The 24,384-nt window shown below is 40.1% G+C and overlaps 1 pseudogene; it reads right to left on the minus strand.

The window, feature by feature from the left end:
- Positions 1-17,835: 17,835 nt before the first annotated feature.
- On the minus strand, positions 17,836-18,713 carry LOC150055114 (large ribosomal subunit protein uL18 pseudogene; annotated as a pseudogene).
- Positions 18,714-24,384: the final 5,671 nt, after the last annotated feature.

The raw sequence follows: 24,384 nt of genomic DNA on the forward strand, positions 1-24,384 counted from the left end.
CTCAAGATAAACACTCTACCACTTTGAGCCACAACATCACTTCCAATTGTCTAGTGTTTCACTGGAGATAAGCATCTCACAGTCTTTCGTGCCTGGGCTGGCTTTGAACCCCAATCCTTAGATGTCAGCCTCCTGAGTAGCTAGGGTTACAGTTGTGAGCCACAAGCACCCAGCTATAACTCACTTTTGAACAGGGTACAATGGGAATATTGGCAGCTATTGACATACCATATTTCTGTCTGATACAACTGGAGTATATTTTTCAGAAACATGAATTATTTCTTAGGAACCTTGAGCTCATAACTAAAATGAACACATTGCACTATGATTTAATTTCGAAACTTTTTCTCTTTTTTCAATGCTGATGATTGAACTTAGTGCCTCATACCCATTAAAAAGTAGAGTTAGATTCCTAGCCCTTTAAGGTTTTGCTGTTAGCTGTTATTATTTTGTTCCATTTTTGTTGTTGTTCTTGTCCTGGGGCTTGAACTCAGCATATGGCTCGTTTCTCGCTTTCTTTTTTCTTAAGGCTAGTGCTCTTCCACTTGAGTTACAGTTCCACTTCTGGCTTTTTTGGTAGTTAATTGGAGATAAGTCTTTTTTTTTTCATCTGGTGAGTGTTTTTTTTTATTTCTCACTTTGTTTTTTACATTGTAGTTTATTCATCTAAGGGTGTCCAAGAATTAAAAACAGAAAAACAGATTCAGCTTTGGGAACATGTTCATAAGTCAGAAAAAGAAGGTTTGTGGATATAGCTGATTAGAACATTGTACATTCTAAGTGTATGCAGATTTGCTTCAGTTTGTTTCTAGTTCTTCTGATGTGAGAAAAAGTAGTCATACATGTTATGTGATTCAATGACACCTAGGAAATAATGTCACATGGATGGTAAAGTTTCACTATCAACGTATCTGAGATCAGATGGAGATAAGTCTTACAGACCTGGCTTCCTACTAGGATCCTCTGATCCCAGCCTTCTTAGTAGCTAGAATTAAAATTGTGAGCCACCTGTGACTGGCTAACCTTTAGTTTTGAAACTTAGAAAATGTCATGCTGGGCACTTATGGCTCACTCTCGTAATCCTAGCTACTCAGGAGGCCAAGATCTAGGATCGCTGTTCAGAGCCAGCCTGGGCAGTAAAGTCTGTGAGACTTTTTTTTTTTTTTGCCAGTTGTGAGGCTTGAACTCAGGGCCTGAGCATGGTCTTTGGGTTTTACCCAATGATAGAGTTCTACCACTTGAGCCACAGCACCACTTGTAGCTTTTTTCTATGTATGTGGTATTGAACCCAGGTCTTTGTGCATGCTAGGCAAGCACTCTACCACTAGGCCAAACTAAAAACTTAAAAACTAAAAGTGGGGCATTGACTCAAGGTGGTAGAGTGCTATTCTTGAACAAAAAAGTTCAGGGACAGTGTCCAGGCCCTGAATTCAAGCCCACAAGTCACTACCACCATTATCAACAACCCCAAAAGGATAGTTGAGAACAAGCATTAGTGATTTAATAAGTATAGTGGTACAAGTACAAAAATGTGCAATTATCAACACTGAAAGGAAGGAGTACAAAGAGTGAAACCTGAAAAGATCTTTAAATGCTTTTGTCTAATTATCTGAGTCACTGCTCAGGGTAGACTTCCTGTAGTATGGCTTCTGCCAAGATAATTTTCAACTAGAGAAAGAAAGCAATTGGGCCAAGAAGCACAGAACCTAAAGGATTAGTCTAATATTATAAACATTTTTATATGCTAACATTTCTCTATTATATAAGGAATTATAACAGAGCAGTACCAGGGGTTCCTCCTCCTCCTCTTCTTCTTCTTTGGTGGATCATAGGGCTTGGTCTCTGCCTGGGTACTGTCCCTGAGCTCTTCAGCTCAAGTCCCTGAACTCCTCAGCTCATGAATACCACCGTATACCACCCTATCCTTGAGCCAAGCCCCACTTCCATTTTCTAGAGGTTAATTGGAGATAAGAGTCTCAGGTCCTTTTGAACCTTTTGAATCTGGCTTTGAACCTTGGTCCTCAGATCTCAGCCTCCAGAATAGCCAGGTATACAGGCACGAGCCACAGGGCTGGCTCCAGGGGTTCCTCTTCTGAACTACATTAACTTTTTCTCAGCCAACATACACTTGCCTGTCCTTAGATGAATATTCCTATTCTTCTGATTTTTTTCACTATAGATTAATTTTGCTTCCTCTAGAGTACATTTTAAACAGAATCATAAAAATATTTTTGTATCTCTGGCTCTGAATGGTGTTTTTGAGATTCATCCATGTTGTATGTGCTTATTGGTAGATATGATCTGCTGTATAAAATACTGTACAATGTACTTATTGGTTCTTCAATTGATGGGTACAGGCTATTTCCAGTTTAGGGTTTATGAAAAAAGCTCTAAAAGTATTTTGTGTCTTTTAAGTAATGTGTTTTCATTTTTTCCAGGTCACAAGTACTATGCTTGTTTGCTTGCTTGTTTGTGATGGTTCTGAGGGCTTGAATTTAGGGCCTGCACACTGCTCCTGAGCTATTGTTCTGTCACGTGAGCCACAGCTTCATTTCCAGCTCTTTTTGAGTAGTTTGTTAGAGATAAGAGACCTTCCTGTCTATCTTCACATCTCAACCTTGGGAGTAGCTACTATTACAGGGATGAGCCATTGGTGTATGATATTATATTAATTTCTTAAGAATGAATGTATATCAAGTTACAAACAACTAAAAAATTCCACAGTAAACAAATGTGGCCACTTACTCATGGCAATGTGACTATTATCATTGAGTTGTAGGATAAAAAAAATGAGAAGGTGTTTTGTTTTGTTTTGTCTGTGTGGAGATGTGGGGGGCTTGACTTCAGGCCGGGTGTTGTCACTGAACTCTTTTGCTCAAGGCTAGTGCTCTATTGCTTCTAACCACCACTCCACTTCTGGTTTTCTAATAATTAATTGGAAATAAGAGTCTCACAGATTTTCTTCCCTCTGGCTGACTTTGAACTTCAATTCTTAGATCTCAGTCTCTTGAGTACCTAGGCTTAAAGGCATGAGCCACCAGTGCCTGGATAACTTTCTTGTGTTTTTATCATTTGAAATCACATTGATTGCTTCAAGAAGCTGATGATTTTTTTTTTTTTACTTCTGAGAGGAGAATGGATCTCACTATATTATTCAAGATAGTCTTGAACTAGAGAGCTAACATGATCTTCATCAGCAAGTTCTACATTTTTAAAATTTAATTTTAAATTGTTATCATAAAGGTGATGCACAGAGGGATAACAGTTACATATGTCAGGTAAAGAGTACATTTCTTTTTTCTGGTTGGTTGTGGGGCTTGAACTCAGGGTCCCTGCACTGTCACTGAGTTTTTCTGCATTAGATTAGCATTATACCACTTTGAGCCACAGTGCCACTTCTGATTTTCTGGTAGATAATTGGAGATAAGAATCTCCTGCCTTGGCTGGCTTTGAACTGCGATCCTCAAATCTCAGCTTCCTGAGTTAGGATTACAGGCATAATCCACCAGCACCTGGCTTTAAAAAAAATAATTTATAGTGTTGTTATTATAGAGGTGATATACAGAGGTACAAGTAATGAGTACATTTCTTTTCATTCAGTGTCTTCTGTTCCTTCACTTTCTCCCAGTCCCTTCCTCTCATCTCCACCTACGAGCTGAATAGTTCACTTTTATCAAGGTCCAGTGAGCTACTCAGCTGTACTTTTTCCCCCTTTTTCCCTCAAGTTCAGTACCTAACCCCAACCCTTCTGAAGATGTACACTTGAATACATCATACATAGCTAAAGAAGACAGATTCCTGAAAACTAAAAACTAATAAAAGAAAGAAAACAGGAGAGGTGTTGGAGTTCATTTCAGCATGTATATTATTTTATATAGATATAAAGAGGCCCATAGGCACTGCAGCTTTGTATTTCTGTCCTAAGAGTAGCCTCTTTTGATCTTACTGTATTTTAGATCTAACTGCTGCATATCAGAACATTTTTATTTTTTTTAAATTTTTATTTATTTATTTATTTTACTGGACCTGGGGCTTGAGCTCTGGGATTGGGCTCTGTCTCTGAGGGTTTTTTGCTCATGGATAGCGCTCTACCAGTTGAGTCACAGCACTACTTCTGACATTTTTTTGAGTAATTTATTGGAGATAAGTCTCATGGACTTCCCTCCCTGGGCTGGTTTTGAAATGTGATCTTCACATCCTCAGCTTTCTGAGGATGAGCCTGAGAGAACTTAAAAAAAAAAAAAGAAAAAAGAAAAAAAACATAGCAAGAACATTTTTTTTAACAAAGAAAAAACCTCTTTCCATTTTCTGAAGTTCTTTTTGATAAATATTATTTTATATGATCAGCTGCACATAGGTATTGTATCTTTGTGTTCCTCTCCTAAGAGTAACCTTCTTTGGTCTCTCTGTGTATGAACACTTAGTGTCCTGCATAATTTATCATGTCCTAGTGTATTTTATGTCTAGCTTCTGCATAGGAGATAAAAACTTTTGCCTGTTTGTCAAGATAGCCTTTAAAAAAAATCTCTGCATACACTACTCTTGTAAACATGTATTGGAGAAACTTTCTATAAAACAGGAATTACCATTATCCTATTTAAAAAAATGATAATCAAGCTGGGTTGGACACGGTGGCTCACACCTGTAATCCTAGCTATGCAGGAGGATGATATCTGAGGATCATGGTTCAAAGCCAGCACAGGCACTAAAGTCTGTGAGATTCTTATCTTCAATTAACCACCAGAAAACCAGAAGTGGAGCTGTAGCTCAAGGGATAAGATGGTAGTCTTGAGCTGAAGAGCTCAGGGACAATGCCCAGGCCCAGAATTCAAGCCCCATGACTGACAAAAAAAAAAAAAAATTGGTAATTATAATAAAGGAATAAAATGTATGGGTCTGGCATTGTAACCAAGCTTGATATTCTTGGTCATTTAAAGATTTTGTTTATTTATAATTCAACTTTTTCTTTTTTTTGAGGCAAGGTCTTACTCTATAGCCTAGTCTGGCGTCAAACTTGAAATCTTCTTAACTCCAGCTCTCAAGTGCTAAAATTATAGATGCCAGTACTCTGGTTTTGGAAATATTGGTTGATTTTTGTCCTGTTGGACATTGAAACTGGCTTTGAGCACAACCTCTGTATCCCTTGAGTCATTCCTTAGCCCTTATATTTGTATTTTATTTTTGAGATATAGACTTGTATACTTTGCATGGGCTGGCCTCAAACTCTGGATCCTTCTGACTCCTATGCAACTCGAGTTACAAATATGTGGTACCACATCTGACTTAAAAGTAGCTAGGATTACAGGCGTGAGCCACAGGGGTGCCCTGCCTTAAAACAAAATTAGAAGTTATGTGCCTGTTTAGAGAGGACAGGGACTTCACCTTTCCTGTTCTACTTCTATAAAGTAATTGAAAGTCCCCAAAGATTTTGGAATCCTTTTGGATACAGTAGATTACTATTCAAATAACCTTTCATGAACAGTTCAGTTCACTAAATAACTTCACATGAAATTCCCAGTTCAGGAATTATCATTCAATAATGGAACCCACTAGCCTAGTCCTTACTCAGAATGTGTAGGATATCATGAGGGGGTGTGAGAAAAGATCTGTGTATACCCAAAAGTAATGGCTTTATTCTCATCGTGATGGGAGCTAATAGTGCAGAGAAAAGGCCAAGGACAGGAGGAAAATGACTTAAAAGGCAACTGCTGACAATTTAGTCTTGGCTGGGCGTCATAGCACACTCCTGTAATCCTAGCTACCCTGGAGGCTGAGATCTGATCATTAAGGTTCAAAGCCAACTGGAGCACTACAAAGTTTGGGGGACTCTTATCTCCAGTTAATCACCAGAAAACCAGAAGTGCGGCTGTGGCTCAAGGGTAGGGCAGTACCCTTGAGCTGAAGACCTCATGGACAATGCCCAGGCCCAGAGTTCAAGTTGCATGACCCGACCAAAAAAAAAAAAAAAAAGCATTTAATCTTGATGGGTATTGGTGGCTCACATCTGTAATCCTAGCTACTCAGGAGGTTGAGAACTGAGGATCACAGTTCAAAGTCAGTTTGGGCAGTAAAGCTGTGAGACTCTATCTCCAATTAACCACCAAAAAGCCAAAAGTATCATCTTGTGGGTTCCATGTCCTCTTATATGCTTTACTTATATGGCACAAACTGCTGAAGTTACTTCAAATTAGCAGTTGACACTGGATTCTTTTTCTGGCATAAAAAGCATCTAATACCAACCTTGGGGCAAAGATTACATGGGACATTTTCTTTTTTCTTTGGTCTGGAATTTAAATATAACCATTTCCTGCATTTTATTGAATGTACCTCGAATAGTGCTGGTATCTGAAATGTTAGCCTTTGTTTTTGGAATTATTTTATAAATGGTGAAAAATATAGGCTAAATAATTTGCATTTAGTTTCAGAGATAAGAAGTAGTTAATCTGGTCTGTAAAATGCTGCTGCCAGTGTAGAAAAGTAGTTTGGCAGTTCAGATTAGTAAACATAGAGTTACCATAGGGCCTGCTAATTAAGTCCACCCACACTCACAGGGAAGGGATTAAAAAGGAGTGTAAACGCCAGCAGGTAGGCATCTCCTGGGCTATCTCTGAGGCCACTTACTGTAGCATGGGTGTGGTTATCTGTCCACTCCTGTACTCCATTCTGGTGACCTAACATCTTCTTTTAGAGGGAAAGCATAAGGTTCCCAGAGTATGGGGGTAGCGGGGGGACCCAACATCCTAGAATTTGCTCTCTTTTACTTCCAGTAAAGAGAATGAAACACTTATAGAATAACTTAAATATAGCATTACTAAAGAACAGAAACCCACTACAGAAACCCACTTCAACTAATAGAATGAAGCTACCATACACAGAATTTAGGTCACATGAAGAGAAAATAGCTTCCATTGAGAAAGAAGCCTAGCCCTACTAGGTGGAAAGTAAGTTGAGAAGTATTGGGAAGGAAGAGTGGGGCTTATCTTGACAATAGTAATTATAGGGCACTTCTGTATAGAGGAATGAGATAAGAAGAAGGGGTTGGCAATATAAATTGCAAGAAGAGCTGGGATGTGAGTATCCCAGGCTACTGCTCTGGGCACACAGCTGGGAAATGCCAAGTATTTTGGTCAAAGTTGATATTTCCAACTTCCAGCCATTAACCTACAACATTAGTAGATTATTTTTTCTTTTTGGCGCTGGTACTGTGGTTTAAGTGTAGAGACTGGATATTGTTCACTCACTCTGCTGCTTGAGTCATGGCTCTACCTCTTATTTATCGGTGGTTAATTGGAGACAATGAACTTCCCTGACTGGGCTGGCTTAAAACTATAGCTAGAATTACAGACATGAGCCACCCTCACCTGGTGATTCATTAATATTTCAGGTGATGGTAGGATGTCTACATGGGAAAGTCTAGCAGTAGAGAATGATAGAGAGAGGATCTAGTAAAGTTATATACTTTCCTTGCCTGAGATTTAATTTTTTTTTTTTTTTGCCAGTCCTGGGCTTGAGCTCTGGGCCTGAGCACTGTCCTTGGACTTTCTCAAGGTTAGAGCTCTACCACTTGAGCCTCAGCACCACTTCCGGCTTTTTTCTATGCGTGTGGTACCGAGGAATCGAACCCGGGTATTCATGCATGCTAGGCAAGCACTTTAACCACTAGGCCAAACTCCCGGTCCTGATTTAATTTCTTTTTAATGCTGAAACTGTCACTTGGTAATGGTATTAGCCTTGATGTCTACTTTTTTCTTCTTTTCTTTTTCTGTGGGTCATGGGGGCTTGAACTGTGGGCCTGGGCCCTGTCCCTGAGCTTTTCAGCTCAAGGCTACCTACCACCCTACCCCTTGAGCCTCAGCCCCACTTCCTGTTTTCTAGTAGTCAGTTGGAGACTAGAGTCTCACGGTCTTTAGTATCCAGGTTGGATTTGAACCTTGATCCTCAGATCTCAGCCTCCTGAGTAGTTAGGATTACAGGTGTGAGCCATCACGCTCGGCTTCTTCTTCTTCTTCTTCTTCTTCTTCTTCTTCTTCTTCTTCTTCTTCTTCTTCTTCTTCTTCTTCTTCTTCTTCTTCTTTTTTTTTGCCAGTCCTGGGTTGAACTCAGGGCCTGAGCACTGTCCTTGGACTTTCTCAAGGCTAGAGCTCTACCACTTGAGCCTCAGCACCACTTCCGTCTTTTTGCTATATATGTGGGGTACCGAGGAATCGAACCCGGGTCTTCGTGCATGCTAGGCAAGCACTCTACCACTAGGCCAAACTCCCGGTCCCCACGCTCGGCTTCTTGATGTTTCTTTCTTTCTTTTCTTTTTTTTGAATCATAAAGATGATTTTATTATACAAGATAAAATTTGCTACATAGTAAGACTGTTTCTAAAATGGGTGAATGAAAGAAAAAGCTCTGCATAAACTTCATTCTTTTTGATGTTCAGACTTCTTTTTTTATATTTAATTTTGCATTGTAATGTATAGAGAGGTTACAGTTACATTCGCCAGATAGAAGGTACATTACTTTTCACACATTGATACCCCTTCTCATGTTTTGTCCCCATTTCCCTCCCCCCTTGATGTCTAAGCTCCATATTTTCACATTCAATTACTCCTGGGACACCTACCCTCACATATCACGAGGAACTCTCCTCTATTCCCTCCTCCTCCCTCCTCTTTCCCTTTTCTCTCCTCATGACACCAACTTGTCATAAAAGCATACAATCTGCAAGTTTTTGTAGTGAAATGAAAGTTAACTTTACTTTTCTGTGAAGACAGTAGGAGCATTCCTAAATCCAGAATTCCTAGGAGAGAGTTTTCTGGAACACTTACCAAATCATCTCTGCCCCTTTGCTATACTACCAATATTGAGAACACTTCTTGGGGACATTACTTTTCTTGCTTATCCTTGGTCACCTGACCTTAATCAGCTCACAGAGAGTTGGCAGTGTGCAGTCCTTTTTTTATACTCATCAATCTCAGAAGTGACACTATCATAGCCTAAACACAAACACAAAACTAACAGCAAATGCTGTTTTCCACTGTGTATAGCCTAGAGCTTATCTTCTATTCCATGTAAAAATAAATCCTTAATTTTTTTTTTTGCCAGTCCAGGGGACTGAACGCAGGGCCTGAACACTGTCCTTGGGCTTTCCTCAAAGCTAGAGCTCTACCACTTGAGCCACAGCACCACTTCTGGCTTTTCTATGTATGTGGTACAGAGGAATTAAACCCAGGTCTTTGTGCATGCTAGGCAAGCACTCTGCCACTAGGCCAAACTCCCGGCCCATCCTTGATTTTTGTATGTGATTGCCTAAGTTCTGCATTCAATTGAATGCTTCACATTTTACTTCCCATGGCCTTTTCTCCCAGGACTCTATAAACTCGATTCCACTTAGGTTTGTGCCATGGATGTTCACTACTTCCTAATCTAATTTTCCAAGTCATAGCCACACCAACTGCTTCTTCTTTTACTGACCTGTCTTGATAACAATGCCTTCCGTTGGCTAATTTCTAATATCCAATAATCCAGGGTTTATTTAACAGATACAAACTCATCCCTTTGAGTTCTTTCCTTCATATAATTTTTTTCATTCTCTTCATTTTTCCTATTTGAATTTTACCTTCTCATATCTTACTTTAAGGCTCTAAAGTTATGAAAGTGAATAATAATTTTCATTAAAAAATGAGAAGAGGGCCGGGAGTTTGGCCTAGTGGTTAAAGTGCTTGCCTAGCATGCATGAAGACCCGGGTTTGATTCTTCGGTACCACATGCATAGAAAAAAGCCAGAAGTGGTGCTGAGGCTCAAGTGGTAGAGCTCTAGCCTTGAGAAAGTCCAAGGACAGGGCTCAGGCCCTGAGCTCAAGCCCAGGACTGGCAAAAAGAGAGAGAGAGAGAGAGAGAGAGAGAGAGAGAGAGAGAGAGAGAGAGAGAGAGAGAGAGAGAGAGAGAGAGGGAGGATACCAAACTATGGGAGGGGAGGGGAAAATCTCTTAGGTCTACTACCCAAAGAAAACTAATAGCAGGGATTATTTTTATTCTTTTTTATTCCCTCCCTTCCTTCCCTTCCCTTCTTTCCTTCCTTTTCTTTCTTTCATTCCTTCCTCTCTTTCCCTCTTTCTTCCTTCCTTCCTTTTTGTCTTCCTTTCTTCCTTCCTTCCTTCCTTCCTTCCTTCCTTGCTTGCTTGCTTGCTTGCTTTTGTTGGTCCTGGTCCTTGCATTCTGGGCCTGGCTGAGCTTTTGTACTCAAGGACAGCACTCTACCTCTTGAGCTGTAGTTCCACTTGTGTGTGTGATTAGTTGGAAATAATAGTTTCATGGACTTTCCTGCCCCGGCTGGCTTTGAACCACAATCTTCAGACCTCAGTCTCCTGAAAAGCTAGGATTATAGATGTGAGCCACTTGTGCCCAGCTTTACTTTTTTTTTTTTTTTTTTTTTTGCCAGTCCTGGGCTTGAGCTCAGGGCCTGAGCACTGTCCTTGGACTTTCTCAAGTGGAGCCTCAGCACCACTTCCAGCTTTTTTCTATGTATGTGGTACCAAGGAATCGAACCCGGGTCTTCATGCATGCTAGGCAAGCACTTTAACCACTAGGCCAAACTCCCGGCCCCAGCTTTACTTTTATTCTTTTAAAATTCAGCATGAAAATGTATTTCCCTAGGTTATAAATTCTGAAATACATGATTTTTAAATTAAAGATTGTATTCCATACTGGTCCTGAACTTGCTATCCTCCTGTGTCAGTCTTCTGAGTGCTAAGGATTACAGGCATGCATCACCACACTTGGCTTATAAACATTATTTGTAATGATGCTATAAATTCTAGCTTTATGATTACAATGTCATTATTTTATGTTATGAAAAGGCTGTTGACAGAATGCTAAATTTCTTTCCAAGAACATTAATCTATGTTTCTAACCTCTGTACAAGTGCCAGGCTCCCAGAATTTTTTTCTAGTATTGAGTACTATGCTAATTTTGTAGTCTTTTTTTTTTTTTTTGCCAGTCCTGGGCTTGAGCTCAGGGCATGAGCACTGTCCTTGGACATTCTCAAGGCTAGAGCTCTACCACTTGAGCCTCAGCACCACTTTCGGCTTTTTTCTATATATGTGGTACCGAGGAATTGAACCTGGGTCTTTGTGCATGCTAGGCAAGCACTCTACCACTAGGCCAAACTCCCGGTCCGATAATTTTGTAGTCTTTTTATTTTTCTCTTTAAAGATGATCAAGATCCATGAAAAACATACCAATGAACTATAGTACATAAGATAAGTATTTTGAAATTATTCTCGGGAGTATAGAATTTGTCTATACTTTTTGTCAAGTTCTCTTATTATACAAATAAAAAGAAATACATCCTACAAGCTGATTTGACCAGTGTCACAAGCAGAAACTATAGTTCACAGTTCGAGAGGTGGTGCACTTTTACTTTTATGTTCCTTAAATTAGTATTCAAATTAAGTATTTTGCCTTCGTTAATGCTATTTTGTCAGTAGCATGGTTTGAATTCAGGCCCTCACATTTGCTAGGCAGATGCTGTACCACTGGAACCACTCTCCCAACCCAATATTCCACACCCCCCTTCCTCCTCCTCTTCTTTCTTCTTTTTGTGCTGCTAGTTGAATCCAGACCCTAGTACTAAGCATAAAATTGGTAATTGCTCTGCTGCTTGAGCAACATCTCTAGCCCCAAATGCAGAATTTCTTTTATAGTTATCTTTTTTCCCTTTAATTTTCAGGGGTAGTCTTTTAGTAATACCTGACAGCAAAAATAAACATGGACAACTAATGATGGTGCAAACTCACACTATATATCAAGAATTACATTTATTATCTGTCTAAATGCCAATCATTCCCCAAGGATCCTATTGGTCACTGATACCTACAGATGTCTAGGAAACTAGAATTTTAACTTAGATGACTTTTCCAGTAAAGACAAAGGAGAGGGCACTAGAAATGTAGGCTGGTCAGTCTTCCCTAAAGGGTCTTGTCATCCTAACGAGGTGGTGATACTATACTACTTAATATTAGACAGTGCTCATTGTTCACTAAAATTTTTCCATATAATATAAAATTCACTTTTTATGTGTGTGTGTGTGTGTGTGTGTGTGTGTGTTTTGGGCCAGGCCTGGGGTTTGAACTTCGGGCCTGGGCACTGGCCTAAGCATTTGTACTCAAGTCTAGCCTTCTACCACTTGAATTACGGTTTCACTTTGGGCTTTTTAGTGGTGAATTGGAGATAAGAGTTTCATAGACTTTCCTTCTCTAGCTTTGAACCTTGAGTCTTAGCTCTGAACCTCCTAAGTATCTAGGATTACAGGTGTAAGACACTGTAATTTTTGAAAGCATTTAAAGAAGACATTTGCAAATAATTAGTCTTATGGCACAAAGAAAAAAAAACTAGAAAAGGCGTAGTCTTAGCTACATTAAAAGAGGTGACGTTTTCCTTTTTTGTGTCCTTCATTCCTCTGGGCTATTATTCAGGAGTCATACTCCCTCATGCAGCTTTGAATCACATGAAAGAATATTCTATTTAAAAGGACAACTTGTTACTCAGTGTTGTATTATCATGGTGGACAGTGGGGACTATGTGTCATGGGACAGCTTCTATCTGAGCACCAACAAGGGAGATATAGCCTTTAAGACCCAGGAATAGGATAAAAGCTCTGTCTCGATCTTAATGGCAGACTTTCCATGTTTCCTTCTTTGTTTGGACTACTTAGAAGTTCAGAGTCTAGTGAAGTGACCCACCTTCCATAGTTATGGAACACTTGCTTCCTGGATATACAGCTCTATCCTAATGGTTCCTGGTTGTATCATACTTAGGGACCCTTTCTTCAGTCTGCCTTTTGTGTTTGTTTTTCATGTTATATGAATTTTCCCCTAGTATTCAACAAATACTTTAGGGCAAGAGAGAATACATTAATTGAAATATAAAACTTCTTACTTAATGTCAAGAAATGAAATTGGTGGGGGTGGCATGCAATGATTGAAACATCAAATATTTTCAATGGGAATATGAAATATACTACCATTGAGGGACAGGATCAGACTCTCACTCTCTCTCTCTCTCTCTCTCTCTCTCTCTCTCTCTCTCTCTCTCTCTCTCTCTCTCTCTTTCCTGGAGCTTTCTCCTCAAGGCTAGTACTCTACCACTTGAACCACAGCACCACTTCTGCTTTTCTATGTATGTGGTACGGGGGAATTGAACCCAGGTCTTCATGCATGCTAGGCAAATACTCTACCACTAGGCCAAACTCCAGGCCCCAGATTTTTTTTTTTATAAGATTAAATATACATGTCAGGTGTCGATGTCTCAAGCCTGTAATTTTAGCTACTCAGGAGACTGAGATCTGAGGATTAGGGTTCAAAGCCAGATTTGGCGGGAAAATCCATAGTCCACTCATCTCCAAGTGACCAATTGATATTGTGCTAACTTTGAGCAAAAGAGCTCCGGGATAGTGCCCAGACCTAGAATTCAAGCCCCATGATCAACAATAAAATAACATAAAATACTACTTGTGATCTGGAAAAAAATGAAAGCAAGTTAATTAAAAGACCTAAATGGGATGCCGGCACAAAGGCTCACGCCTATAATCCTAGCTACTAAGGAGGTTGAGATCTGAGGATCAAGGTTCAAAGCCAGCCCAGGCACAAAAGGACCTGAGACTCTTATCCCCAGTTAACCTCTAGAAAACGGGAAATGGGGCTTGGCTCAAGTGTAAGAAGGTAGCTAGAGCTGAAGAGCTCAGGGACAGCACCCAGGCCCAGGCTAGGGTTGTAGCCTTGAACTGAAGAGCTCAGAGACAGCGTTCAGGCTGAGTTCAAGCCCCATGATCCCTCCCCCACAAAAATACATAAATAGGGGCAAAGGGTGAATGCAGCAGTGGTACTTACTAGATACTATATTGAAAGTGAACTATACAACTTTTAGGTGGGGATGGAAGTAAAACCGGGAAAGAAGTGTAGTCTTTATCTGACTTATGTAATTGTAACTCATCCATACTTCACCTTTATAATAACAAAACTTAAAAATAAAGACATAAATGCTTCTAAGCATAAACCCTAAACTGCAAATAGTCTATGTCCTTCATTTGAGAAGGGATAAATATATTGTGAAATATTTTATGCAGCAGATCACACCCACCAATAAATACATACAACATGGATGAATCTCAAAAACATGATTCAGAATGAGTGGCATAGACATATATCTTTTTTGATCCCATTTATATGACATTGTAGGCAACCTATGGTGAAAAAAATCAGAAGGGTAAGTATATGCATCTAAGAACATGAAAGTGTGAGTTGGCTGAGAAAGGGTATGAGGAACTTTTGGGGTGATGATAATATTCTATATTTTGACAGTATTTTGGGTTACAAGTGCACATTTCCAAAAATTCAGTAAATAGACACTTCATTTATATATTCACTGTATGTAAAATTTACAGAAGACTCTAAGAAAACAGTAAATTCTAGTTAACATAATACCTGCTGAAGTATTTAGGGGAAAGACAACTGATTTCTACATTAAAACTAAAATGGGGGCAGAGAGCCTGACCTAACGGTAGAGTGCTTGCCTAGCATGCAAGAAGCCTTGGGTTCAATTCCTCAGTACCACATATACAGAAAAAGTTGGTGCTGTGATTCACGTGGTAGAGCTCTAGCTTTGAGAAAGCCCCAGGACTGGGCCCAGACCCTGAGTTCAAGCCCCAGGACAGAAAAAAAAAAGGATGAATGATGGATTAGAGGGGTATGTAGAATAATATAGAAAGTGTCATGAACAGTTAATATCCATGTGTGTGTGCATAGTGCTGGGGATGATACTCAAGGCCTTTCACGCAGTAGGCAAGTACTCTACTGCTGAGCTACACCTCAACCCTTACTATAAAGGTTTTTCAATTGCTGTTTCAAATTTTGTATAACAAGATAATGTAGGGGCAAAATGCCTTTAGGCTCTTTCAACAGTTTGAACTGGCTCTCTCTTTTCTTAGTAATGTCTCATATAAATGTGTTAGCATTTCCTTTCAGGGGGAATGTGTATCACATTCTTCAAAATTCATATGTCAATTTAAGTTATAACTTTAGAGGAACTTCATTAGCACTCTAAAAGTTCAACGAGGGAGGGCTGGGCATGATGACACACACCTGTACCCAACTACCTTGGGGAATAAGCTAGGAGGTTCTTGACCAGAGACCACACTGGGCAATAGTATCAGACTGTATTTGAAAAGCAAACTAAAGCTGAAAGCAAAAGGCCTGGGGAGATGACTCAAGTAGTATGATACTTAACCTAGAAAATACAAGGCCTTGAGTTTATTCTCCAGTACTGCCACCAAAGGTCAGGGAAGGACTGAGACTAGACATTGGGCTAGTCTTGAACTCTAACACTGGAAAACCAGAAGTGAGTAATGGTGTACTTCCATGTAGTTTGTCTTTGCATACTATGCCCATCATGGGACAGTCCTAGAGGTATTAGGTACGGGACAAGATGTATGCCCTCAGGCTTTCCCATCTGTCTTATGATCTAGCACTAAACTCTGCCGTGGATATTTTCTAAAAAGGTTGAGGAATTTTTTTTAAATTAATTTATGTGTTGCTTGTGGGGCTTGAACTCTGGGCCTGCGCTGTCCCTGAGCTCTTCAGCTCAAGGCTACTGCCCTACTCCTTGAGCCACAGGGACACTTCTGGTTCTCTGGTAGTTAATTGGAGATTAAGAGTCTCATGAACTTTAGGGACTTTAGTGCCCAGGTTGGCTTTGAACCATGATCCTCAGATCTCAGCATCCTGAATAGCTAGGATTATAGGTGTGAGCCACTGCACCCATCTGATTGAGGAAATTTCTAATGAATGTAAACAGAAGACATGGTACATCAGTAATACTAGTGTCATTGTCCCTTTCACTATTGGCTTTGCCCTCTTTCTACTTAGTCTAGTGTGCAATGCAGCATTCTAACGGACCAAGAGTGTGAATATTAGGATGTCATTTTCCCAGAAATGGCATGTTAAACCAGGACCATTCTAGTTTCTCCCTGTCCTGGTATTTGAGTTGATTTTAACAAAACAGAAAAATCCACCATTGGAGTTGGCCACTGGTGGCTCCTGTAATCCTATCTAGTCAGGAGGCTGAGATCTGAGCATCACAGTTGGAAGCCAGCCTGGGTAGGAAGAAGTCTGAGACTCTTAGCTCCAATTAACCATCAAAAAGCCGGAAGTGGAGCTGTCTCTCAAGTAGTAGAAAATGAGCCTTGAGCACAAAAGCTCAGGGACAGTGTCCAAGCCCTGAGTTCAAGACCCAGGACTGGACAAACCAGAAAGGGAGGGAGGGAGGAAAGGAAAGAAAGAAGAAAGAAAGGAAAGAAAGAGAGAGAGACAGAGAGAGAGAGAGAGACAGAGAGAGAGAGAGAGAGAGAAAGAAAGAAAGAAAGAAAGAAAGAAAGAAAGAGAGAGAGAGAAAGAAAGAAAGAAAAAGAAAGAGAAAGAAAAAATTGCCATTGGGACATGGAATGGTGAGGAGCCTGAGGGACTGGCTAGTCTGAAGGGAATGGAGGGTGGGGAAAGGAAACCAGCTAACAGTGAGCAAAGCAGACTCTTCCCTAGGTTGAATTTAAGCTATTGTTATGTCTACCTTAGAAGAAGAAAAGTAGCTGATGAAAATCATGTACTTCCCCTTTTACTAATTACAATAAAAAAAAAAAAGAAAATCATGTACTTCAAAGCAGGCAGGCTCAGCCGAAGTGTAGAAAACAAACACACACCAAGAAACCCTTTGAGTGATGGAGATACAATACAACATAAAGAAATTGTGCAGTGGCAGTGCATTGCTTGATTCAAAATTAGAAACATTAAAAGCCACAAGTATTTTATTTTTTAGAAGGAGACTAGTACATAAGTAGACTCAAGATGCTCATCTACATTAGCACATATTCCAATGAAGTCATTTTTACACTCCCAGAAGGAAACCAAGTTAATGTATTAGTATTCTAAGGTACTGCTGGATTCTGTTTGCAGAGGATTTATACTTGTTAGCATTGACAGTCATTAGTGATATTGGTTAATTTCCTTTTGTGTATATCCTATATTAGCCATTCTTTGATATTAGTGTATGCTTACTAATATTATTACAAATAATAATAGTAAAGTAATATGACAAAGTAACAATAGTAACATTAAAAATTATTATACACGGGCCGGGGCTTTGGCCTAGTGGTAGAGTGCTTGCCTAGCATGCACGAAGACCCTCGTTTGATTCCTTGGTACCACATACATAGAAAAAAGCTGGAAGTGATGCTGAGGCTCAAGTGGTAGAGCTCTAGCCTTGAGAAAGTCCAAGGACAGTGCTCAGGCCCTGAGCTCAAGCCCAGGACTAGAAAAAAAAATTATTATACAGTAAGGCACTGGTGGCTTTCACCCGTAATCCTAGCTACAGAGGAGGCTGGGATCTGAGGACCACAGTTCAAAGACAGCCTGGACAGGAAAGTCTATGAGACTCTTGCCTCCAATTAACCATCAAAATGCCAGAAATGAGCCATGGCTCAAGTGGTAGAGCCCCAGTCATCTGCTAAGAAATCAAGGGGCAGTGCCCAGACCCTATGTTCAAGTCCCAGTACAAAAACAAAACAAAAAAGAAACCCTACTGTTAACTCCTAGTGATGCTAGTTTAACCAGTGTTACATACAAACCAGGGTCATGGAATTTTGTGTAGCTTCTAGGGGATTGTAAAGTATAGCTCAACCTGAGAATTTGGGTTTAGGTAGAGCTCTTCAATAAGACTATCTGAGTCTTGTAATTTTTTTTTGCTTGTCAATAAGTTTATTATCTTTTTGAAAAAAATCTTCATAGAAAATCACTTGGTTTAACTTTCTGCAGCCCGCTCCTGAGCTCTGAGAAAGCTTGCCTTCTTCTGAGCTACCCCATCTTTCTTCTGAGCAAGGGACATCTGAGCAAGGGACATCTTGGGATGTTTCCACCTCTTCTTCACTGCTCTCTTGGGCTTCTTATAGCAGCAGGAGCCTTCTTGTACATCTCCCCCATCATGTCTGGAGTTACATTGTTCTTTGTGAGAACTGCTTTTTACACGAATCTTCATCCTCTTCCATTAGGTAACGCATATAATCTGCAACATTCTGACCCGTGATGTGCTTCTGATGTACTTCTGCATTGAACTCCTTGCTCTCAGAATCATAACCAGGGAATCATTTGGTATTGTGAGGGATAGACAAGCCTCCGTCCACAGCTCCCTTCAGGGCACCAAAGACTTTATTGCCAGTGGTAGTTCTGGCAAGGCCTGCATCCAAATAGCAGGTGAAGGCACCGGGTTTTCCATCAATGCTCTCCACTTTGTGTTATTCATCACAAGTCACCTCCACTTGGCCTTCATAGATCCTGTCCATCCCAAACCTACTGAGAAGCCTGTGGGCTGGCAGCAGGCCAGTGCAATAAGCAGCCGCATAATTGGTGAGGCCTACTTTCACATCGTACTTGGGTAGCTCATGAGCATATGCCGCAAGATGATCATGTCTCCATCTATGCGTGCATGAGTAATCTGGCAAATAATATCTCTGTTGGTTACATGAACTATCATCCTGTATTTGGGTGTGTTGTACTTATTTTTGTTTTGGATCACCAAGCATTTCCAAGCATAGTAGTCAGTTTTGCCCTCTCAATGTCTTCTAAATTTCACTTGTATCTCTTAAAGTAGACCTTATTCTTGACAACTTTAACAAACCCCATCCTGTAGATTAGAGACCTGAGAGCGCAACTCTACACACAGGTCCAACTGCCTGAGTCTTGTAATTTTGAGTGGAGAGGTATTTGACCATCTTTGTCTTTTTTTATGTTTTTGGTTGAGATTGTCCTCAGGCCTGGTGCTTTACTACTTGACTTATGACCCAGCCCCTTTTGCTTTAGTTGCTTTCCAGACATAGATTTGCACTTTTGCCTGGATAGCCTTGTATCCGTATCTTCCTACATTCCTTGTCTTTACTGAATTCTACTTTATTTGCAGGTCAGCATTTGGTGTATCCAGTAAAGCCTCATGATTAATTATTCATTGGTCATGATTTTCCTTTTCTGTTGTGTCTTCATTTCCTTGTTCTGTTGTAGAAAAGAGATGTGCACTTAAGCTTTTTTGAAATTTGTCTCTAAATAATTGTTCTCTTTCATCCTCTATGTTATCTTGTCTTTCAAATATTGAATTGTCTAGTCCCTTCATAATTATGTGTTTCTTGATTTTTTTTCATAGCATCATCTCAGTCTGTATACTTTTCTCAGTTTTGACACCTATGTTCCATAGTGTATATTTTATTTATTTATTTTATTTGGTATATGGTTAATTGGAGATACGAATCTCATGAACCTTCCTGTTTGGGAAGGTGTTGACCAAGATTCTGGGATCTCAGCTTCCTAAGTAGCTAGAATTACAGGTGGTTATGTACCTTTTTCTATAGGAGAGAGGATCATATTTTTCCTTATATCTTTGATTGGTTCCTTTTTGATTCCTCATCTTTGAGTGAGGTGATTTTTTTCTATCAGCTAAAGTTTACAGGAGATTTGACTGTGAACTGGTGAAGAAAACCATCTATAGCTGTGAGAATTTGCTTGCAGACACAATTTTGCATGTGAAATATTTGGCCTTTGTTTCTTCTTCCCCTGCGAAGACAGGAACCACACAGTAAAGTATTTTTCTCTCTTCTTGAACACATGAATTCCTGTGGCTGTGGCCTGATGGTTAGGTCTAAGTTAATCCCAATCCTTCTGGTGCTCAAAATCATAATGGATCCAGAGAAACTAGCAGCTTACCTATCTGCCTGTGTTAGTCAGCTAGTGCCATTGTAACAAAGTACTAGTTTAAAACAACAGAAATGCATGACCTCACAGATCTGGAGGCTAGAGGTTAGAAATCAAGTCAGCAGGGGTGGTTCCTTTTTGAGACTCGCAGGAAGAATCTATTGCAAGTCCTCTCCTGGCTTCTGGTTACTGGTAGCAACCCCATCATTTCTGGCACTGTAGATTGGAACTCCAGGTCTTCGTCTCCATGAAGTATAAAATCACATTCTGTGAAATGGGGACAGTTATTACACTCAGTGTAAGGATCAAATATAGTCTATGTAAAAGGCTAGCTATAATGTAGACTCTCAGCTACTAATAAGTGAAGACAGAAGCATCTGACCTGATTCTATTTTAGCTTCTTTGGTATTTCCTGTCTTCAGCAGTGAGGTAAAAACCAGAAATGTGAAGATATTATATGCATGTTCTATTCAAGGTCTCAGGTCATAGGATGATGGAAGATCTCAGTTTTAAGAAAATCATCAATTATATCAAATCATTAGAAGAATACAGCTATGTGTTCATAGTGGAACAATGTGTTTTGTTTTTTTCTTCTTTTTCATGTGTGTGTGTGTGTGTGTGTGTGTGTGTGTGTGTGTGTGTGTATGTGTGTGTGTCTGTCTGTCTGTCTGTCTGTCCTAGGTGCTTAAACTCCTAGCCTGGGCACTATTTCTTTTTAATTTTTTTTTTTTTTTGCCCATCTTGGGCTTGAGCTCAGGGCATGAGCACTGTCCTTGGACTTTCTCAAGGCTAAAGCTCTACCGACTTGAGCCTCAGCACCACTTCTGGCTTTTTTTTCCTATGTATGTGGTACTGAGGAATCGAACCCGGGTCTTCATGCATGCTAGGCAAGCACTTTAACCACTAGGCCAAACTCCCAGCCCCCTGGGCACTATTTCTGAATGTATTTTTCTTTGTTTTTCTCACCAGGCTAGCACTCTACCATTCAAGCTACTTCTGGATTTTTTTTCAGGGCTGTGGGGGTGGGTGTGTGCCTAATTGGAGATAGGAGTCTCAGGGACTTTCTTGCCTGGGCTGGCTTCAAACCACAATCCTCAGATCACAATACCCAGCCTCTTGAGTAGCTAGGATTACAGGTGTGAGCCATCTGTACCTGGCAACAAATGTTATTTTGCTGAATAGTAGCATAAACTATGATTTCAATTCTCAGGGTAGAAGACTGTCTTCTTCATGATTCCTGGAAACAGCTGCTGTGGTGTGGTGCTCACAGGAAGTGCTGAGAAATGATTGTTACATATTTTACTAAAGCTCACTTGATATATATATATATATATATATATATATTCATTTTTATAGCTGTCATTTCTGTATCTTTGAAAATGAATGCAGTATTAAAAGGAAACCAGCCAAGCAAATCTTTTGCTTGGATTGTCAAGACTGGGTTTGAACATTTGACATAATTCTTTATTGTTTTCAGAACAAGCTTGCCTGGGTGGGCACAAAGATGGGAAGGAAGTGAATAACAATGTGTAGTTTTTTTTTTCAACTTATGCTTAGTTTTAAGTATTTTTATTTTTTTCTGTTTTTGTTTTTAATTTTCCTTAATCAAAATATTGCCTTTAGGGGCAGGAGTTTGGCCTAGTGGTAGAGTGCTTAGCATGCACAAAGACCGGGGTTTGATTCCTCAGTACCACATGCATAGAAAAAAGCCAGAAGTGGTGCTGTGGCTCAAGTGGTAGACCTCTAACCTTGAGGAAAGCCCAAGGACAGTGCTCAGGCCCTGAGTTCAAGCCTCAGGACTGGCCAAAAGAAAAAAGAGAAGAAAACTGAAAAAAATATTGCCTTTATACTTTTTTATAATAATATCACCTTTATTAATTGTTTTCAAATATATTTGAATTTACAGATCTGCCCCTGAGTGATTTGAGCTTTCTTCATAACAGCCCAAATAGTGATAGATTTTCTGATGATTAACCAACTTTTTTTTTTTTTTTTGCCAGTCCTGGGCTTGAACTCAGGGCCTTAGTATCGTTCTTAGGCTTTTCTGCAAGGCTAGTGCTCTACCACATTAAACTATTAGTATAGAATACATTTGGTGCTTTAAGAAGATCAAAGTTCTATAAACACATAGAATCAAATGGTTTCTGTATTGGTTATCAGTGATTTGTGCATACCCAAAATTTCAGGGTTTTTTGTTTGTTTGTTTGTTTGTTTGCTATACTAGAGTTTAAACTCAGGGTCATAAACTTCCCTGACATTCTATTACTTGAGCTTCCCCTCCCAAGCTTTTAATATTTATTTGAAAACATGGTATTTATTATTTCTTATTTGGTGGGTCAAGTATTGGGGACAAGTTTACCTGGCTGGGTCTGAAGTCCCTCAGGGTCTTTCATGAAGGGGTCATGGTAAGGCGGGAGTATAAGACATTGAGGCAGAGCTGGGCTACAGGCTCCACTGCTAATCACGTCCCTCTCATGACTGGCAAGTTGGTTTTGGTTTTGTTGCTCTCTTTTGGGGTGTGTGTGTGTGTGTGTGTGTGTGTGTGTGTGTGTGTGTGTGTCTCCTCAGCACATGGTAACAGGCTTCCTTCAGATCAAGTCATCTGAGACAGATTTAAAAACATAAGCTGAAATGTCTATGACCCAACCTCAGAAGTCCCACTCCTTCATTTCCACGTTTCTGACAGTCACCTTATCCAGGCCAGTCACTATGGGAGGGGACTGCCGAGTGTGGATACTATCAGGCCTGGTGCCTAAGATAGAGGCAGGTTGCCACCATTCCACAATGATGTTTTTATTTTTGTTTTTGCCAGTCCTGGGGCTTGAACTCAGGTCCTAGGCACTGTGGTTGGACATTTTTTGCTCAACGCTAGCACTTTGTCACACGAGCCACAGCATCACTTTCAGCTTTTTTTATGTATGTGGTACTGAGGAATCAAACCCAAGGCTTCATACAAGCTAGGCGAGCACTCAACCGCTAAGCCACGCTCCAAGCCCCTCTATCCACAACGTTTAACACAAAAACCACACACACACATTTTTTTGGAGCAGAAATGGGGGCGGGGAGAGTCGAAAAAATTTTTCTATTCTAAGATACCATTTCAACTTTAAGCTGACTTTCTGATACAACTTTTTGTTGTTGTTGTTGTTGGATGGAGTTTGAGCTAAGGACCTCCATTTCTTTAACTTTACTCAAGACTAGTGCTCTACTACTTGAGCTACACCACCACTTCTGGCTTTTTTTTCTGGTTAATTGGAAAGAAAGTGCCAAGGACTTTTCTGTCTAGACTGGCTTCAAATCTCACTCCTCAGATCTCAGCTTCCAGAGCATCTCTGATTACATTAAGCCACTAGTGTCGGGCTGATATGCCAACTTTTGCTATAACATTTTTCTCCTTCCACTTTTTTTCATATGTTGCCCTGTCAATAGGACTATTTTGTTAAAAAAAAAGAAAATTTTCCTCTCCTTATTTATAGTCCACGTTGCATTATTATTTTGTCCGTTGTTAAAGCCCTACGGCTTTAACTCTGGGCATGGGCGCTATCCCTGAGCTCTTCAGCTCAAGACTATTGCTCTACCACTTGAGCCACAGTGTCATTTCCCTCTACTTTGCATATGTTTGTTGAATTTTATGAAAGCAAAAATGCTGCTTGCTGAAGAAGGGATTTAATGCCCTTCTACAAATGAGATATTTTATCTTTTAGGCAGTTATGTCCTCTGTAAGAATATTCCAGGGCCAGGAGAGTGGTCTAGTAGTAGAGTGCTCACCTAGAATGCACGAAACCCTGGGTTCGACTCCTCAGTATCACATGCACAGAAAAAGCTGAAAGTAGCACTGTGGCTCAAGAGCACTAGCTTTGGACAAAATGTGTCAAGGACAGTGTCTAGGCCCTGAGTTCAAATTCTAGGACAGAGAGAGAGAGAGAGAGAGAGAGAGAGAGAGAGAGAGAGAGAGAGAGAGAGAGAGAGAGAGAGAGAGAGAGAGAGAGAGAGAGGTAGAGAGAGAGAGAGAGAGAGAGAGAGAGAGAGAGAGAGAGAGAGAGAGAGAGAGAGAGAGAGAGAGAGAGAAAGTATTCTAGACATAGTATTTCCAAAAAGGAAATAGAGCTGTGGCTCCAGTGGTAGAGCACTAGTCTTGAGCACAAAAGCTCAGGACAGCACCCAGGCCCTTAGTTCAAGCCCCAGGACTGGCATATACAAAATATTTGCAAACTGGAGAGTGTTTACAGCAAGTATGTACAATTGGTTCATCACAGGAAAAAAGCCTGAAGTTTATTATGTAATAAAGACATTTGGGCATCATCAACTATGTGAAACACTCCAGAGTCAGATTTACGAGTTATAACTTATTAGGTTAATTAGACACCACCTACAGAAGAACCAACATGAATGTATATATTTATAAAGGTAGTGTGATGATTAGCTATCCATAAAAAAAGAATATGCACCTCTCTAATCTCTATGAAAACTTGTTAGTGACATATTTGCCAACTCTACAGGGTCATCTGCTGCCCCCATGTCCTGGAGGACACACTGGACTTACACAAGGCCTGATGCTGTCCTTGAGAAGCCTTTTAGCTCCCAAGGCCTGTGGGTCAGACATGGGAAAGGCAAG

This window comes from Megascapheus bottae, chromosome 14 (genome assembly GCF_031878675.1).
Source record: "Megascapheus bottae isolate mThoBot1 chromosome 14, mThoBot2.hap1, whole genome shotgun sequence".
Taxonomy (NCBI): Eukaryota; Metazoa; Chordata; class Mammalia; order Rodentia; family Geomyidae; genus Megascapheus; species Megascapheus bottae.